The sequence below is a fragment of the Mytilus edulis genome, chromosome 10 (assembly GCF_963676685.1).
Source record: "Mytilus edulis chromosome 10, xbMytEdul2.2, whole genome shotgun sequence".
In the NCBI taxonomy this organism is placed as follows: Eukaryota; Metazoa; Mollusca; class Bivalvia; order Mytilida; family Mytilidae; genus Mytilus; species Mytilus edulis.
The window spans coordinates 81,023,345-81,037,394 of NC_092353.1; the positions used below are offsets into that span (position 1 = coordinate 81,023,345).

Below are 14,050 nucleotides of genomic sequence, written 5' to 3' on the forward strand. Positions count from 1 at the left end.
ATCATCATCATCATCATCATCATCATCATCATCATCATCATCATCATCATCATCATCATCATCATCATCATCATCATCATCATCATCATCATTAAACGGCAAAATGCATTTTGTTATGTAGAAAATTATAGTTTAAATCTGGTTTTATAGCTAGCTAAACCCCTCACTTGTATGACAGTAACATCAAATTCCATTATAGTGTCAACATTGAGTGAACAAAACAAGCAGACATAAATTATGGGTAAATAGCCACCTATGAGTTTTAACACAGTGAGAAAAAATTTGCGCCCAGATGCAGGTTTCACCTAGTCCCTTAACAGAAATGTGTACTAGTTCATTGAAAATAAACTCATCATAGATACCAGGACTAAATTTTATTTATACGCCAGACGCGCGTTTCGTCTACAGAAGACTTATCAGTGACACTCGCATCCAAATGACGTCATACTAAACTCTTTAACATATAAATGTGTTCACCTCTTTGTTCGGGTTGTTGATTAGGTAACAATAGGAACTAAGCAAAATGATAATGATACATGAATAAACAAAGGACTAGCAGTATAAACATTACAGCAAATGAAAATGATAGCTCAGTTTTAAATCATTTATTCTTGAATTGAATTTCTATTTTCCCTTTTTCTTTTGAAATAAGTTCAGGGTCATATCAATTTCGTCACGACCTGAGAATAAATTGTGGAAGAAATCAGAAAATTTTGCGTATTTTTTCCTTGACAAATATGTATTTTTTTTTTTTTTTAGAAAGTTCAAAAGTATCATTTTAAGAAGTTGTACACAGTAAACTTTATTTGGGAGAACATGCCCAAACGGCCATGGGAACTTTTTCAATCATTTGGTGTCCGTCTTCGTTGATTAACTTATACAAACATATTCTCCTCTGAAACTACTGAACCAAATTTAACCAGACAAATATGACCACAGTAATTATGAGAAGATTTACTAAAAAGAATCTACCCGCTGACACCGCTTGAATACCAACATGGCCGACATGGCTCAAAATAGAACAAGGGGTAAAATGCAAGTTTTGTCTTTTAACATGAAGAGGAAGAGAAACATTTTTATTGTCATTTTCCATTTGTTTGTCTCCCATTGATTTTCATGTCAAAATCTTCTTTGAAATTATACGATAACTTTATTTGACAAGTATTGTTAATTTGGCAATACAATTGGAACAAAGTTTTACAATATACTCGTTTGAGGGGAAACATGACTGCCAAATAAATTCATGATCCTAATGGTTATTTTTGATATTTATTTTCAACCATCAACTTTAATGACATAATCTTCTTCAACAAAATGAGAGACCTTTGACAAATAGTGTTAAAATATAAAAAACGTTTTGGTGTACCCTTAAAAATGCAAATATATTTTGAAGCAGTGCGTACTGTTTTGTATTTCAGCAATGAGTGTGTAAAATATAATTATTTTCCATTTCCTGCATTAAATCTGGGACTATTATACTAATATAATAGTCCCAGATCAAATTTCTATTTCGTAATAATATAAAAGTTTGTACGATTACTTTCCTGGTATTAATCTATTTAATAATATGATAAAAAACATTTCAATCTTTTCTTCGTGCCTACGTCACTAGAATACCGACTATTTATATAGCCAATACAAAACAGTGACAGCCCGAGAACATTTTGTTAAATTAAGGAGTCTACGGAACGTCTGTCTTTTCTACATATACAGACACGGTAAAGTGAGAATGAAAAGAAGTACCAATACACAATGCCAATTACAAGTATCATGTTATATTGTTTAAGGTAAGAGGTTTTTACTTTCTATTTAAAGGCATTAAGTGATTAAAAAATAGTTGTGCCATTATTTCGCGCGTCTGGCGTATTAAATTATAAACCTGGTACTTTTGATAACTATTTACAAATTCATTATTGTGTTGTAGGTGGAATAATACCACACAACATTGAAAGAAGTTGAAAACAACTGTAAAATGTTGATTTTTTACTTAATTTGCTATCAACTATATGGGCGTATGACAAGTTTGCTATCTTTCATTTGCGCTGATTTAATTTTTTCATTTGCGCCGATTGCTTAAAACAGGTAAATTACAGGTGAATGTTATTTTTTTCTTTATCATAAAGGCAAGTACAGTTTTTGTTTCATCGCATACAGTTTTTATGGGTTTTAATGTTTTGAATGCTGTAACTTCGTGATATTCTTATGTAGAAAATGGTGGATTAAACCTAGTTTTATTTAGCGCAACTGTTTGCAATATTGGACAATACGTGACAGCACTGATTTACTAAGTTGACCCAAATGTTGTCTTAAAAGTTAATGACATTCAATTTTTGTTGTATGTTATTCATTGTATGATTGTTTTACAAGGAAATATTTCAGTATTAAACCCAATCATTTATACGACATCGAAACTTGTCACAATATATATGGTTCAGTACATTCATGTTTGTCTAGTATATGAACAGATATTGTTTTTTTTAAAGCAGTGTAATTTTCTTCCTGTTGCAAATATGTACCCACTGTACTACTCTTACATTCATTGCCGTAAGGAGAGCTATACCAGTTTGTTAGACTTGTGTTACATTTTATATCTTAAGTCATTTCGAAACATGTGACAATTCGCCGTTTCAGAATCTAATGCATCCTGGGTAATATTTACAAAAGTGTACACCAAAACGTCCTGATTGGTTAAAAGTGTCATAAACAATGGAAATTTAACCAATGACGTGACGTTATTTTCATTTTGTGGGTACGAACAATGTAATTACCCATGATGCTTTAGATTATGAAACGGCCAATTCCATGGTAACATATGATCTGTTAAGAATATGGTATTCAGTATACCAGCAGTGTATTCGGAACACTTGGCTTTATCGTTATCCATTTACACTACGACGTCATACAAAGGAATTCCGGGATTCCCCATGGATTATTGGGCAGTCATATAATAGTTGTTATCCTGATCGGACGTCCCCAGTTGACGAGCGGCCTAAAAGACAGCAATTGACTCAAGCCTAGGATTGTGATATTATAGGTAATATATTGCATACACTATCCCTATAAAATCATTACAGTGGTGTCAGAAGTCGGCACGAATCCACTGATTTACACTGTTAATCGGCAGTGACATCCATTCGCGCCATATTTTCATATTTTTTCTTTGTTTTCGCGAGAGGAAAATCTTTGTATCTTCTCTCCCGCGATTGGATTATTTCATGGCGCGCTGATTTATCAGTACTATTGGTATTTGCGCGAGTGATATATTCGTTTCATATTTATATTGTGATTATCAGACTTTCCGTGTGATAAAATTCCCCTCCCCCTTTTTATAACACATTTAAAAAATACACAGATTTGCATACACCTAGAGAATAAGACAAAATAACCTTATAAAACAAACTACTAGTGGATAGTTTTTGATTATCTATTTGGTTTATTTCAGGTTTTGTTTATTTATATTAATACAAATCAACACATTTTTTTTTTTTCATTCATTGATATTCCGTTGAGCGTCAGATCTTCTGATGTCAGATATCATTTATATGTTTTTCTTTTGTTTTTCATAAATTATTGATACAACTGTGTGCGTCAGATCTTCTAATGTCATAGTTGTTATCAAAAATTTTTTTTTTCATTTTGTTTAATTGTCTTGTCGGTTTTACCGTCTGAAAAGTGTTCACTCATAAAAGAATGTGTTGATAATAAAACTTGTACTGTACTACTTTTTGTTGTGAATTGTGTATACATACGTCATCGTTTACAATTTCATACCTGTGTTTAAATAGTAAAAAAAAAATCTGAGTTTAAGAATTTGTATATCTGATATTAAAAAGAAAGACAAATATAAACATATTTGATTGTGTCACTTATATGTTTATTTACATTTATGCATATAAAGTTTTAAATATTTATGTCCTTTAACTTAGATGATAATATAAACAGGTTTATTAAAATTAGTTAATTTCTGAAACAGCTTTGCGCGTCAGATCCTCTGATGTCATAGGTGTTTTCAGATTGATTTTTGTTTTTTGCTGTACTTGTGTTTTCATTGGCAAATCAGAATAAAATTAATATACCAAATTTTCTGAAATTGTGACTGTATGTAAAAGTGTTTGTGATTTTTTTTTTTTTAAATTGTTTGTGGAAACAAAAGCTTATTGTTTTGTGATAGTGCTTGTGTCTGTATTGTAATAGCCTATGCGTACATATTACTTTTGTTCTTCATCCCGACATTGTTCAATTCCTATACAAGTAGTAATATACAGATTTTTTTTTTTTTGTATAAAAAGTTTATTAGATTTTGACCATTATGTCGCAACCTATCAATATAAACACAGCTTCATTGGAACAACTTAAACAGATATCAGGAATAAGTGACAGAAGAGCACAAAAGATTATTAACAAAAGAGAAGAGAAAGGCTCTCCTCTTATTTTGGAAGACCTAAAACTTATGACAGATATTCCTAATACCATGTGGGATCCACTGATGAAGACTGGGGTTATAATATTGGAACCATCCGAAGAAATCCAAGAAGGGATCCAAGAAGATATTACGGGGAAAGCAGAAGAAAATGCCAAAGAAATTAAGAAGATGGCAGCAATGATTGAAAAATTAAAAACAAGTTTTTCAAATGCAGAGAAAGACAAAGCACTAATGAAAGCAGATTATGAACATAGGATTGCAGCTGTAAACCAGGACTTCACAGTTAAGATGAAAAACAGAGAGCACGATTACGAACAACAGTATGATAAACTTGCCAAGAGACATAAGGGAGAAATGGAAGAACTGATTGACAAAGTTAACGAAAGAGAGCTGAAATTAAATCAATCTATAGAAGAAAGAGATGAACAGATAAAAAAAATACAGATGACTATGAAGACGGAGACAGATGATAAGACGAAGTTACAGGAGATGATTGAAAAATGGTCATTACCAAAAGAGAAGCCTAGCATGAAAATAGCTGAAACTAAAGATGAACCTAGTTGGAAAACCAAAACCAATACACACACAGGACAGGGCAGTAAACGACAAGATGGTCCATTGCCACCTAAGATGAGCACATATGATGGTAGGAGTGACTGGCGACCGTACCTTGTTCAATTCAATCATATTGCCAATAGATATAACTGGACGAATCAAGACAGACTGGACAAGCTTATTGAATGCTTGAGAGACAGAGCACTTAAGTTTTTTACCACAATGCCAAAGTCAGTCCAGGAAGGATATCAAGCTGTTTGTAAAAAGATGGAAGACAGATTTGGAAGAAAAGACTTACCTCATGTTATAAGGAGACAACTACAAGACCTTCGTCAATTGCCAGAGGAACCTCTTGATGAGTATGCAGAGAGAACACAGGATCTTGCAACTGATGGGTTTCCAGGAACACCTGATGATTTTATTCAGATAGTTGCCACTGATGCTTTTCTGAAAGGATGCATGGACAAAAAGGCAGCTTTAACAGCAATGGATAAGGATCCTGATAGTTTGGACAAAGCGCTTAAGTATGTGAAGAGTGCTGTTACCAATCAGAAAGTTATTTTAGGAAATAAAAAGCCTGAGGTTAAAAGGGTGACATTCCACGAAACAGAAACAGACGTGTATGACTCACACGGGGATCATGAATCTACAAGTGTAAGAGCTTTGTACAGAAAAGGAGCCAGTGATACTGATGTAATTAGCAGATTTGAGTCAAGACTTAAAAAGACAGAAGAAGATGTTCAGGACACAAAGACAAGCATCAAACAGATACTGGACATTTTGAAAAGGGGTAATTCAACCAATAGATTCGGACAACCACAAAGATTATCCAGTCCAGGGAGAAGTCCTATTAGAGATAATAAATGCTTTAACTGTGGTGAGGAAGGACATTTTATTGCACAATGTGAAAAACCAAAGAGTAGATCGCCACAAAGATATGGAAACAGATCAAGGTCACCATCACCAAATGTAAACAGGGAGTCTTTAAACTCCAACGGGTTGAAGAAGTAGGCCGACCTTCAACCCATCCAGGTGATACTGGAAGGCCACCAACTCTCTCTTTAGACAAACAAACTGAAGTCAATCTATATAAGACAAATATCCAAGACTCAGACGCCAAAACATTATATATTCCTGTAGGGGTGAACAGTAAGAAAACTTTCGGAGTAATAGACACAGCAGCGCAGGTGTCGGTTATAAGTAAAACATTTTTTGACCAGTTAACTTACAAACCCAAAATCAAAGGTAACATCATACTTAAAGGTGCTGAATCTTGTTCAGAAATAAATGCAGGAATAGCAGAAAATGTAAACTTGGACATAGGCAGTTCCACAGTAAAATGGGATATGGTTGTAGCTGAAATAACAGATAATCTCATTCTTGGTATAGATTTTCTTGAGAGCCAAAAAGCAATTATTGACTTAACAGACTATTCTATCAAACTTAAAGGTGAAAAAGTTCCATCCTTTATGACTTCAAACAGACAAGACCAACAAATGAAAATATACAGAATAAAGATAAAAAAGAAGACAGTCATACCACCTGGTTCCAGTAAAGTCGCCATTGTTGAGTTAGATGAGAAACCGATGAATGATATTGTAATTCAACCAACCAATTTCATGAAGGGCCTGTTGGTTCCAAATATGCTCTGTATGGGTAAAAAACAAGTTCCTGTAATGCTAAGAAATCCAACAGAGCAATTTAAAACTCTGAAAAAGGATTTTCAGATGGGTATAGGATTAGAGATTAATGCTGTAATGGAGGAAACAGACGAAAATAGCTTAAAGTTGAATAAAATAGATATTACTCCAAAACAGTCCTTTGGCCTGAACCAGCTAAGAGAGAAGCTACCGACACATTTAAAAGAACTATTCAACCGATCACTAGCAAATTTGAACAACCAACAGTCATTGCAGCTAGTCACATTATTACTGAAGTTTCAAGATATTTTCGCTAAGGATGACCTGGATATTGGACTTTTCAATGGAGATATCCAACATAAGATAGATACTGGAAATTCCCATCCTATTAAACAGAAAATGCGAAGAACACCCCTGGGATTTGAGAAAGAAGAAGAAGAACACTTACAGCAATTGTTAGATAAAGGAATTATAGAACCATCTACTTCGGAATGGGCATCGCCACCAGTCTTAGTAAGGAAGAAAGACGGGAAGCTCAGGTACTGCATAGACTTCAGGAAGTTAAATGACGTCACTTTAAAAGACGCGTTCCCGATTTCGAACATAGACACATGTTTAGACACCTTGAAAGGAACCGTTTTCATGTCGACGCTTGATATGACCTCAGGATATTATCAGGTGAACTTAGACGAAAAAGACAGACACAAGACAGCGTTTGTTACTAAATACGGCCTATTTCAGTATACAAAACTTCCATTTGGTCTATGTAATAGTCCTGCAACATTCAGCAGAGTAATTCAGCTTGTTCTTCAAGGCCTTACCTGGAAAGAATGTCTAGCATACCTTGACGATGTAATTGTTTTAGGCAAAGATTTTGATGACCACATCTGTAGTTTAAGTGAAGTGTTTTCGAGGTTCCAGAAGTATAACTTAAAGTTAAAACCGAGCAAATGTCAGCTGCTGCAAACACAAGTGAAGTTTTTGGGGAAAATAGTCAGCGCCAATGGAGTTGCAGTGAATCCTGACAGTATAGGATCTGTAAAGAAATGGCCAACACCAAAGAACAGAAAAGAAGTAGAATCCTTTATAGGGTTTGTTAACTACCATCGTGATCACATAGAACAATTTGCCGAAATTGCGGAACCTTTACATCGACTTACTGGTCCAAAGGCAGAATTTGCATGGAATGAAGAACAAACACAGTCTTTTCAAAATCTTAAAGAAGCTTTGATAAATTTCAGTGATATTAAGTTATCCCACACCTGATGACCTATTTATTCTGGATACAGATGCTTCACAAAAATCTATCGGGGCAGAATTAAGTCAGATACAAGATGGAATGGAAAGAACAGTAAGCTTCGCAAGTAAAGTCTTAACACCGGCTCAGCGGAATTATTGTACAACTAGAAAGGAATTATTGGCCATTATATGTTTTACTACACAATTTCGTCACTATCTATTAGGTCGGACTTTTGTGATAAGAACGGACCACAACAGTTTAACCTGGTTACTAAACTTTAAAAATATTGAAGGACAACTGGCAAGATGGATAGAAACATTGTCTCAGTATAACATGATTATACAACACAGAGCTGGAAAGAAACACATTAACGCAGATGGATTGTCAAGAATACCAGATGACATTGAAGCATGCCGTAACTACAGACCAGATGTCAATTTAGAAGAGTTACCTTGTGGAGGTTGTAAGTTTTGCACAAGGGCACGGCAACAGTGGCAAACATTTGAGGAAGAAGTGGATTTTGTCGTCCCCTTAACCATAAGAAGACTTGTTGACGACGGTTCATATAATACCAATTGGACTCCGTCATACTCTCCAGTAGAACTGCATGAAGAACAAATGAAAGATTCTGATTTAAAAACTTTAAAGAGATGGATCGAGGATAAATATGAGCCAACTAAAGCAGAACTCAAACTGGGTAGTGAAGTAGTCCGACATTTTTGGTCATTACGACAGCAAATACAGATAAAAGACAATATTTTACTTTACAAATGGGAAGATCCTATTTCGCCAAGACTCCTTTTCATGGCACCAAAACAGATGCAAAAGGAACTTCTACATGGATGTCATGATGTTGTCTCGTCTGGTCACATGGGACAATATAAAACATTAGGAAAACTGAAACAAATAGCTGTTTGGTTTAACATGACGCAATCCTGCAAACTGTATGTGAAATCATGCACTACATGTAATCTTAACAAAAAATCAACACGAACTGCCAGATCGAAGCTAGGGCAATACCATGCTGGTTTCCCCATGGAACGAGTGCACATGGACATCTTAGGGCCTCTTCCTGTTACAAAAACAGAAAGTAAATATTTGCTTATGGTAATTGATCAGTATACAAAGTGGTTAGAATGCTTCCCAATTGCAACACAGACAGCTGAAGTTGTGGCAAGAACCCTAGTGGATCATTTCTTTTCTAGATTTGGCTGTCCGATTGAACTCCACACAGACCAAGGAAAAAACATGGATGGAAATCTAGTAAGACAGCTCTGTGAACTACTACAAATAGCCAAGACTAGAACCACACCATATCATCCGTCATCTAATGGACAAGTGGAACGGTATAACAGAACAATACTACAGACAATAAGATGTTTCATCAAAAGTAAACAACACAACTGGGATTTATTTTTACAACAACTAGTTGGAGCCGTCCGAGCAACACGTAACTCACAAACAGGATTCTCTGCTAACATGATGATGCTGGGAAGAGAAGTTTTTCAACCAATTGATGTAATTTTAGGCACTTCAAACTGGAATGCTGACAGAAAAGAAGTTCCACAATATATTAAAGATCTAGTGGAGAATTTAAACAGGGTGCATGACATTGCCAGGGATAATTTGAAGGCTTCACAGGAACGACAAAAAGGCATATACGATTTGAAATATAACCAGAATGTGTATAATGTCGGAGATGTCGTTTACAAACTCAATCAAGCTACAAAGGTGGGGCAGTCTGCCAAATTGAAATCTCCGTGGAAAGGACCGTATTTGATAACAGCTTGGCGTTCACCTGTATTATACAAGATAAAGGATAGGAAAACAGAATCTTGGATTCATCATGACAGAATTAAACTTTGCGAAGACAGAGAACTTCCAATCTGGATTAAAAGGATGAGGAATCAATTAATGGATCAAACGATGGATGAAGAAACCAACGAGATTTACGAATGCCCAATTGGATTGCCAGATATTTTTAAAGAAAACACTAATGTCATGAGTTCGTCAGATCCTCTGATGTCTCATTTTATTGGTGATGCTGCTATTGTGGGTGCGCCAGATCCTCTGGTGTCTCACACAGTCAGTAATTCGACTTTTTCAGAGAATAAAGCTCTAACCGACATTTGTGAGTAGAATATCAATGGGGATCTTCATGTCCATGAAATGGATGCATCTGCTGTTGAATCTGATATGTTAAGTAGGCGGAGGCACAGGAAAAAACCTGCCTACTTATCAGACTATGTAGAAGATTAATGATTTTGTTGCAGATAATCATTATTTATGTATAATATTGTAATATAGTTATTGTTACTTAGAAAAGAAATTTTTAGTCAAAGTGTAACATATTTTTAAGCTTTACTACATGTATTAATGTGTGCGCAATTTTTGCTTATAATTTTTGCTTATAATTTTTGCTTATAATTTTTGCTTATAAAGAAACTTTTCTATATTTATTGTGTATGTCTCATCTCAATATTTTACTTATTCCTGCAGTATGCATGAAGATGATGAATTTGAGCCGGACTATGGACCTTTTGAGGATGAACTACCAAAAAATGATGCAATGTATATTCGTGCGAGTTTTTACTTTCTATTTAAAGGCATTAAGTGATTAAAAAATATTTGTGCCATTATTTCGCGCGTCTGGCGTATTAAATTATAAACCTGGTACTTTTGATAACTATTTACAAATTCATTATTGTGTTGTAGGTGGAATAATACCACACAACATTGAAAGAAGTTGAAAACAACTGTAAAATGTTGATTTTTTACTTAATTTGCTATCAACTATATGGGCGTATGACAAGTTTGCTATCTTTCATTTGCGCTGATTTAATTTTTTCATTTGCGCCGATTGCTTAAAACAGGTAAATTACAGGTGAATGTTATTTTTTTCTTTATCATAAAGGCAAGTACAGTTTTTGTTTCATCGCATACAGTTTTTATGGGTTTTAATGTTTTGAATGCTGTAACTTCGTGATATTCTTATGTAGAAAATGGTGGATTAAACCTAGTTTTATTTAGCGCAACTGTTTGCAATATTGGACAATACGTGACAGCACTGATTTACTAAGTTGACCCAAATGTTGTCTTAAAAGTTAATGACATTCAATTTTTGTTGTATGTTATTCATTGTATGATTGTTTTACAAGGAAATATTTCAGTATTAAACCCAATCATTTATACGACATCGAAACTTGTCACAATATATATGGTTCAGTACATTCATGTTTGTCTAGTATATGAACAGATGTTGTTTTTTTTAAAGCAGTGTAATTTTCTTCCTGTTGCAAATATGTACCCACTGTACTACTCTTACATTCATTGCCGTAAGGAGAGCTATACCAGTTTGTTAGACTTGTGTTACATTTTATATCTTAAGTCATTTCGAAACATGTGATAATTCGCCGTTTCAGAATCTAATGCATCCTGGGTAATATTTACAAAAGTGTACACCAAAACGTCCTGATTGGTTAAAAGTGTCATAAACAATGGAAATTTAACCAATGACGTGACGTTATTTTCATTTTGTGGGTACGAACAATGTAATTACCCATGATGCTTTAGATTATGAAACGGCCAATTCCATGGTAACATATGATCTACTACCATTTAAATATTTGTTTTTCTTTTATTCTAATAGATTGACATAAGGAAACCAGAGAAATGTCAATGGACAAAAAACAGTCGCTTAATTTTTATAAGTTTCTGTGTCAGAAAATTGGATCCGAAGTGGTTGTAAGAACTAGAAGAATCCATTCGATAATAAGTGACATCGGAGCTGCAGAACAAAAACGAATAACTAGTGGAAGTAATGGCGAAGGACTAAATTTTAAAAGTAGCGATATAGATTACATGTTTCTTGATCGTTCCTTCAAAGTATATGAATCAGAAAAAAATGTTGTCCCTCAAGACCTCAGTATTCCTTTTATTATGGATACAGAGGATACACAACCTTGTTTCACTAGGCTACGTCTTTTTGACGATAAATTTTATAGTATAATAAATGGTAGCGTTCTGTTGAAAAATGGTCGAAAAAATCTGCTTTCAAGTGAATTGTATAAATTGTATCATTTGAAAAGAATTTGTTTTTCCCCAATCTTTAAGGTTCATGGTCCGTGTTTATCCGATCGGGATGATCGATTTGATTTAGCATATTGTCTTAAATGTGACAATTGGGTATCTCTAGCAGAATCGTGGATCACAAGACCACGTAAATGGCCACACCCTGACGTTATTTCTAAAATTATAGCATGTGGTGTTTTGTTTGTACCTATAGGCAATAAAGGGTCCATATATGAACATATTGAGTGGCGAATATCTTTTTCGGTATCAGAAAAGATTATTATATTTTCTTTCAATCATACTCAGCTTCTATGTTATGCCTTATTGAAAATCTTGCTGAAAGAAATAATTGAAAGCCATAAAGACTTAAAAGGTTTATTGTGTTCTTATTTCTTAAAGACAATGTTGTTTTGGATTGCAGAAGAATCAACCCCGTCGATCTGGCGATCAGGCAATATAATACCATGTTTCATGGTATGTGTAAAAAGACTGTTGTACTGTGTACAATATTCAACCTTACTACATTATTTTATACCTGACAACAACTTGTTCTCTTCACGATTCAACAATACCAACAAACTCAAATTAATAAACATTTTAAACAAGACTCATGAAAAGGGAATTCAATGTTTTTGTTCTACAAAAACCCTGTGTGATTATGGGAGACTATCGTATGAAATCTCGGAGCCATTTGGAAGACTATCATATGAAATCGCGGAGCCATTTGGAAGAAACATTAGAATAATCGAAGAAATTATGCATAAATTTCTTGAAGGTGGAAGTCAGTTTGGTGTAAATAATATACGGCAACTGAACAATTTATTGCATCATTCCAGGACACGTCTATCTAGAGAAATATTTACTTTACAATTGTCAAAAGCATCTCAATGTGTTTCAAAGTATTCACAAAGACAACATGGAGCAAATAACAGAAAACAGTATTCTAAGTACAGATATGATCTCAGCAATTTTCTTCTAGGTTTGAGTACAGATGCAGTATCTGGATGGCTGATGTTGGCCTCTTTCTTCTATGTTCACAAAAAATATTCAACATCACTCAGAATATTGGACTATGCATTGTCGAAATGCACTTATGAGAAAATTTATTTTCAGCCCCGTAACTGCCCGTTTAGTCACATTCAAGCAAGTATGTTAAATTTGATGAAACGAGAAAAACTTTATTCAGTTTTAAAAACACTAACTGTTCAAAATATTATATTTGATTGGCAATCGTTTGTCATTCCACCAGAATTACAACTAGATGTAACATGGAATGGTAATGGTGTAGTCTCTTATGCTCCTGTACCATTTGCATATTTCTTAAAGTTTCTGTGCCACTACCATTTACACGAAGAACCGTGGTGTAAACATTGGTTAAGGAAGTTAATGACGTCCGTTAGAACATGTAAATGGGGGATAAGGCTCTTTTCTACTATACATTCAAAGATTTTTGCTGGGATAGCTTATCAAATGCTTGGTGAAGTAGACAATGCGAGATTTATGTTTGTTGAAGCTTCTATTAGTGACTTTAACGTAAGCAGTGCAAGATACAGGCTTTCGCATTTTTAGACTAATTTATTTTCAATACTTTCAATACTTTGTAAATAAAAATAAGAAAACTTTCATAAACCGAGACAACCCACCATTTTTTCTTCAAATGTCCTGTGCCATGTCAGGAATATAGCAGTTTTTATATAATATTCCGTTTTCTGTCCCCGGCTTGTTTTTATAGCATTTCTATGTTTTTTTTGTTCCGTCGGTGTCCTCTAATAGTTGATGTGTTTTCGTCGGTATTGGTTTGTGATCCGGATTTGTTTTCGTTTACTCTATTTCTGTATATTGAACAGCGGTATACTTCTGTTGCCTTTAATTTTTTTTATTAGAAATTGCGATTATTATAATTCCCACCATATTTATTGTTGATACAGATTTTTAGATTTACCTTCGTCAATTTCAAGATTCCTGACCTTCTCTTTAACGGTATCAATAAATATCATTTCACTAAAAAAAATTGTGATTATTATATTTTACATTTATATTTATCACTGAGAAGTACCTTGGGTTCATTTTTTACGTGGCTACAAATTCTCGTAAATCCAGAAATAATTGTATTTTCGTGTT

General features: G+C 34.1%; 1 long non-coding RNA gene across 1 annotated transcript; it reads left to right on the top strand.

Annotated features, from left to right (window-relative positions):
- The first annotated feature begins 1,618 nt into the window (after window positions 1-1,618).
- On the top strand, window positions 1,619-13,573 carry LOC139492014 (uncharacterized). The gene is made up of 2 exons (XR_011656692.1): window positions 1,619-1,787; window positions 11,508-13,573. It is a non-coding gene; the product is annotated as an uncharacterized lncRNA (long non-coding RNA).
- Window positions 13,574-14,050: the final 477 nt, after the last annotated feature.